This window comes from Harpia harpyja, chromosome 15 (genome assembly GCF_026419915.1).
Source record: "Harpia harpyja isolate bHarHar1 chromosome 15, bHarHar1 primary haplotype, whole genome shotgun sequence".
NCBI classification, from domain to species: domain Eukaryota; kingdom Metazoa; phylum Chordata; class Aves; order Accipitriformes; family Accipitridae; genus Harpia; species Harpia harpyja.
In genome coordinates, this window is record NC_068954.1 from 1,394,053 (window position 1) to 1,400,748 (window position 6,696).

A 6,696-nucleotide genomic window follows, 5' to 3' on the forward strand; every position below is an offset into this window, starting at 1 on the left:
ACCACCGTGCGCTGGGTGCTCAGGTGCTGCTGCTCGCCAGGGCTTGGGGAGAAGCTGGGCTGAATGGGAAAAGCAAGGGGAAAAAAACCTCATATCCCCAGAAATGAAAAAACAACCCTGCTCCTCTCACTGAGCCCGGGATCAGACCTCCGTGTTCCTGATGGGTGAATAACTTACAGCAAGACGATGTATTTATAGCATCTAGCTCATGAGTTTTTAATTAAAATTCCATTTTCTTTTGCTCCAGATGGCACGAACAACCGTTTTGGTGTTTTTGTTGGGTTTTTAAGGGATCACGCGGCTCTTGCTGGGCTGGGTTTGTTTTGGGGGTGCAGGGAGGGGGAATTTTGGGGAAGGGGCGGGGAGGGTCCTTGTGCCCTGCACAGCACGTTGGCTGCCTTTAGGGATTTGCTGGGGGGGAGGAGAAGGTGGCTCACTTCCCCCTCACCTCTGCAGACAAGTGTCAGGTCCTCGGGGACCGCATCCATCCAGCCGCCGCGGCGGGGAGAGCAGCTTGCAGGGCAGGGACGGCTTCACGTCAGAAAAAATCAGATCAGGAAACCAAGCCATTTACCGGAGCTAAATCGAGCTGGCTGGAGAGGCTGATGATGCATTAGGGAACGGCGATGCCAAGGAGGCCGGGACGGGTGCGTGCTGCCGGCGCACGCTGCCGCCTCGGGGTGCAGGGCACCCCACCAACCCCACCGTGCTGCCCAGCTGGGATGCAGTCAGAGATTTGCACGGCCACTTTCCAGCTTAATGCTGCCCCGGAGGACACCGGGGACATCCCCTTCGCCCACCCGTGCCTGCAGCACCCAATGATTCCACGGAGCCTGGAGCAGCCTCCTGGGGTCTATCAAGCCCCTCTCCGAAACTTGCAGATGATGGGCTGCTCACGGACTTTCCCTGGGAAATAACCTGCCAAAATAATGAGCTGGTGCGGGAAAAATTCCCACTTCGTGGAGCTGGTGCTGCCGGGCTGGAGGAAGGGCAAAGCCAGGAATGCCCAAACCCAGCGGCACAGGGATGTGGTGTGAGAGGAGAAGACCAAGTTCAGGTTCTTGCTTTGGGTGTCCTCCTCGCAGCCTGCACCACCCATCAGACCTGGGCTGCTTTTGGGTCGAGAGCGACCGGGGCAGGAGGAGGGGGCTGAGCACACAGGGGGGCAATGCCCCAGGAGCTGCGAACCCCAAAGTCAAGCCCTGGCTCGGCTCCCGCTCTCCGAGCCCGTTCCAGCTGCACATGGAGACCTCAGGATCACTGGTATGGGAGAAGCACCAGCCCCTGCCCAAACCAGGTTAGGAAGCACCAAGAGGACTTTGTGTCTTGTTTCTGCTGTGCAATTGCTTTCTGCACGAATGACAGAGATGTGTCGTGGAAACCTTCCGGCTCAGTGGCCCTATAAAGATATCCAAGCCCTGTATTTTGTTAGCAAACACACCCACTCATACAACATGGAGCATGGTGCAGCCACGGCTCCCGGGACTTCCGTGTGAACCCCAGCAGCAGGAACGGGTGAAAATACAGCAGAAGCTCTGCAGATGATGGAGTGGGGCTGTACAGCCTGTACCTGTCTTGAGGAATAAAGCAGCACTCACTGGGTGAGGAGTAGGAGCCGGGATCTGATGGTCCCATCTAGCTTCAGAGCCTAACGTCCCATGCAGGATACTCGCAGGTTATGTCGGTGGTCAAAGCACCCAAGAAAGAAAGCAAAGGAAACCCAAGAAAGTCAGAGGCGAGGTCAGTGTTAGGCTTGGGCTGTGCAGGAGGGGCAGACCAGGACAGGCTGCAGGATCCGGCAGTCTCGGCTCTCAGAGAGCAGGACCAGCCTGCTGCAAGGGGCTGGCTCCACCGCGCCAGTCGTGCCGTTGTTTCCCCGGGTTCATTTCAGCGCTGCTGATGGGAGATGTACAAAGGACCTTCCTTCTGTCCTGGGGTCTCAGAGGACCCTTGGTTATTCCTCTGCCTGGAGAAACCCTCCCATCCCATCTCATCCCAATGCATCCCATGACAACACATCCCATCCCAACACATCCCATGCCAACTCATCCCATCCCATCCCATCCCAACTCAACTCAACACATCCCATCCAACACATCCCACCCCATCCTATCCCATCCCATCCCACCCCATCCAAAGGCTGTTGCTCTCCCAGCCCGCCCAGTCTCTGGTTTGCAGAGGAAGGTGGCTCAGGGGAAGTTCTCTGGACATCCATCCAGCTGCAGGAAAGGCAGGGAGGTACCCAGGCTGCTCAGGGTGAACTGTCCCACCAGTCCCAGTCCCCACGCAGGGGACCTGGGGGTACAAGGGCTGCCGGTGCCCCCAGTCCCCTGCCCAGGCTGCCCTGGGAGAACGAGAATTGGGGACCTGCAGGGACAGGGTGCCCTGGGAGACCCAGGCCAAGCGGCCACCACCACAATGTCCTTTCTGCTGGGCAGTCCCCAAAACAAACCTGTTTCCCTGAGTCCCGTTTGTGGAGCTCCTATCCTGACCCCCTAGTCCATCTCCCTGGATGGGGTGGGAGCTGGTCCCAGAGGCATTGCTCTGCTTCCCTCCTGAGGCGTGAGGATGGGGAACCCGAGCGCTTCCCCCCCCCCCAGCCCCCCCAAAACATCTCTCAGAGCAGTGTTGTAAAGCAAATTTCCACACAACCCACCCAAGGGTGTTGGCAGGGATGGCTGGACCAGGGCACGGACCCTGGCCGTGGGCAGGGAGGACAGTGCTGCCCGCAGGAGCCTTGGCAGCCCTCCCCTTCCCCGCGGGACTCGCTGTCTGGCTGTCGGGGCAGAAATGCATTAGGATCCCGCAAAGACAAAATAAAAAGCCTTTGGGGAGTGACTCGGCAGCGCAGCCGGAAGAAAGACAGCACAGTTTGCTTTTTAGGAGGTCTTTTTGGTTTCTTATTTTATTTTATTTTACTTTATTTTTGGCAGCTGTGATGGCAGGAGGGAGGGAGTAAATGGCATTGCTCGAGCCCGGATGCATTTGTGGCTTTCAAGAGGTATAAGTGGCCGGAGTTTGAGAGTCTCTGTGCTGCAGAGGGCATGAGTCACAGCCAGGCAGCAGGGCTGCGGAGGGGAGGGAAGGGGAGAGGGAGGTGCTGCAAACCCAGCAGGGTGCTGGGATGGAGGAGCTGGGTGCTGGGATGGAGGAGAAGGGTCTGCAGAACAGGGTGCTGGGATGGAGGAGCAAGGCGCTGCAATGGAGGAGCAGGGCTGGAAGAGGAGGATGCAGGGAGGGAGCAGCATGGGTGCAGAGCTGGAGTGGCAGGACACTGGGATGGAGTAGCAGGGTTGGAGGAGTAGGGTGCTGGGGTGGAGGAGCAGGGTGCTGGGGTGGAGGAGCAGCTCTCAGAGCAATCCAAGGACCTATTGCATAAGTCCTCACCAGTCTGATGCTAGAAATGAAGATACCTGCTCACACCCTGCTTGTCCTCACTCCAGGCAGAGGAGTCAGGCAAGCGCCCATCTCTGCTCCCCTTTCCTCGGGCCGCTTTTAACACCGTCCTCTTCCTCTCGGTGGTATCTGGAGTGGTTGGGGGGGGTCCAGTGACCTGCAAAAGGACCCTGCACCGCTCCCCTCTCGCAGGGATGCTCTCCTTTTCCATTTTCTCTGGCAGCAGAGAGCTCAGTCCCTTTCTGGAGCCAGACCTCACCCACCCAGGATCTCCAGTCCCGGGTCTGGCAGCAGGAACTCTGCTTCTTCAACTCCCTGCCTGCACTTGGCAGCGGGCTTGAACCCCTCCGCAGGGCGGTGAGGTGGGATGCGGTCTGCCCTGCCTGTGCCTCCTGGATGAGCTCTGGAGCAGCCCTGGGGCGCAGAGAGCCACGGCAGGCAAACTCTGCGCATCTTTTGCAAGAAGCCAGCTAGCTGGGGTCCCCAGTCTGGGGCTGAATAAGGCATCAGAGCTCAGTGCTGCTGCTTTCCCAAATCTAAAGAGGTCCCAGAGCAGGAGAGAAGGTGCCGGCAGCTGAGAGCGATGACCAGGGATGCTCATGGGGCAGGGAGCAGCGAGTGTTTTCTGGGAGTAAAGAGCTGCCAGGTGCTCCCCAGAAGGAGAGGTCGCCTCTGCCTTTTCCCCAGCCCGCCTGGGGCTGCGGTGGTGGGCGATGCAGCAGCTGCGGGCGACAGCTTGTGTTGCACTTTGTTTGCTCACGCCTCGCAGCTCCGGCTGGCGAAGAGCAGAGCTTGTGCTGGGGAAGCAGCAGCACCCTGCCAGCCGCAGCACCCCGTCAGCTGCAGCACCCCACCAGCCGCAGCACGGTGAGCAGGCACTCGCACCGCTCCTGTAAATTATCACTCCAGCTCTAATTTCCAGATGCAAAGAGAAATCAGAGGGTGGCGTGGTCCCCTCCAGACACCCAGGTATGACCATCGCCCTCCCCGAGGCCGGCAGCGGGGTGAAGTGGGTGGCCAGAGCCTGGGAGAGCCTTTCCCCGTCCCCAGGGACACGGTGACACCGGCAGGTCCCCACCACCTGCCCCCACAATGCTGAGCTGCTCTGTGCACTGGGGTCTCTTTCGTCCTGCAGAAACCCTCCCGAACCTGAAAGCAAACTTTCCCCAAAGTCATTGTGCTTTTTCTGGATGAGGAACCGCCCTGCCTTTGGCACGACCTGTTGATGAAGCGCACGTATGCTCGAAGGAACTGCGCATCTGGGAAGCGTGCTGCTGGGGGCAAAGAAATCACAGCTCTGCCTCCTGCGTGATCATTCTTTCAGCTTTTTACACACTTTGCCTCCTGGAAAAACCTTTGGTTTTTCCTCCCTTCGCTTTCACTGGCTGCAAAACAGATGCAAACCATCTTCTGGACGAGCCCAGCGTGCCTGCCCCGTGGGCAAGCGTGTCCTGGCTGCTGCAGTCCAGCCAGGCTGGCTCCCCCCGTCCCTCCTCTCCTGCCCCCCCCTGCCCTTTCTCACCTCCACAACTTGAAAACCAACCAGAAATATTCCCAGAGGGGGAGAAGAACGCGGCCGGGAGCCCAGGAGGGCAACCGTCACCTCCTGCCATGGGGGCAGGTCCCCTGGGAAGCTGCCACTGAGAGTTAATTTAGTGCCACCACGGAGCATCCTCCCTCCCCGTGCCCTGCGTCAGAGCAGCACGGGCTGCGGCATTAAATAATTCCCGTCCCCGCCAGCCCTTTCTGCACCGCCACCCGTCGGGGCAGGATTTGTCCCCCCGTTCCTGCATCTGGGCGTCAGGGCAGAGCCGAGGGGCAGGACGTGGGGGTCCCTGCAGGGATGCTGTGGTAGGACCCCCCCCCCTCCCCGGGGACCGGAGGGACCCCGGGGCGTCCTGCCGCGGTGACACATGTCGCTGCTTGCCGGCAGCTTGCTTGAGGTGCCAGCACATGTGCGAAGCGTAATTGTTCTTCGTTTCGGGTGTCAGCGGCTGACAAAACGTGTCCCGGGGCTCATGCGCAGGCCGAGATCGTTCCCTTTTCCAGAGGGCAGGATCCATTCCCGCTTCCCGCTTTGGGGCCTTTCTCCCAAAGATCTCCCACGACTTTGCGCTGCAGGTGCCTGGGATGGAGCAGGGAATGGTGCCCTGCAAACACACGCAGGTGCCGGGGCAGCCCCGGGATGCCGGGATACCCCCGCAGTGGGAACAGCCCCCGGCCCGCTGGTCTGGGCAGCTCAGCCTTCGTCCCCTGCAGCCGTGCGTGGGTGTGTGTGCACGCGCGTGTGCGTGATGCACGGCAGAGGTGGGGTGCATGTGCACACACGTGAGCACCCGTGCAGATGGAGGCGTGACGGAGCGGCTGCGGGGCCGCTGTGTGATGTGTGAGTGTGCAAGTGTGTATGGGGGGGCGTGTGCGTGTGTGTAAATATGTGCATACGTGTGTGTGTATGTGTGCACACGTGTGCATATGCATATAAGTGTGTGTGCAAGTGTGGGCGAGGGGGCGCGGATGCACGGGGGTGTGTGCAAATGCATATAAGCATATGTGCAAGTGTGAGCGAGGTGGTGCATACGTGCACGTGTGTGCACGTGTGTGTGTGTGCAAGTGCGGGCGAGGTGGTGCATACGCACAGGGGTGTGTATGTGTGTGTGCACAAGTGCAGGTGAGGGGGTGCATACGCACGGGGGTGCGCGCAAGTGTGGGCGAGGGGGTGCATACACACGGGTGCGTACGTGTGTGTGCAAACACATATAAGTGTGTGTGCAAGTGTGGGTGAGGGGGGTGCATACGCACAAGGAGGTGTGTGTGTGCGCATGCGTGTGCAAGTGGGGGGGGTGGATGCACAGGGGAGTGTATGTGTGTGTGCAAACGTGTGCGTGTGCGCGCGCAAACGCGGGTGAGGGGGTGCCTACGCCACGGGGCACGTACGTGTGTGCGCAAACGCATATACGTGTGTGTGTGCAAGCGCGGGCGAGGGGGGCGCGTGTGCCCAGGGGCGCGTATGTGCGCGTGCAAACGTGTAGATGTGCGCGTGCAAGGGGGGGGTGCGAGCGCCAGCGCGGGTGCACGCGCGCGTGTATGGGTGTGGGCGTGGGCGGGGGGGGGGGTGTGGGCTTGTGCACGCGGGCGTGTGCCTGCACGCGCGTGTGCAAGCGCGGGGGGGGGGGTGGGGTGTAAGGGGGGTGGGTCGCACGCGGGTGCACGTGCGCGCACCTGGGTGTGCCCACGCCCCCCCCCCTTCCCCCCCCCCCCCCCGCCCCGAGCGCGTGTGCGAACGCCCGTGGGAGCGCTCTC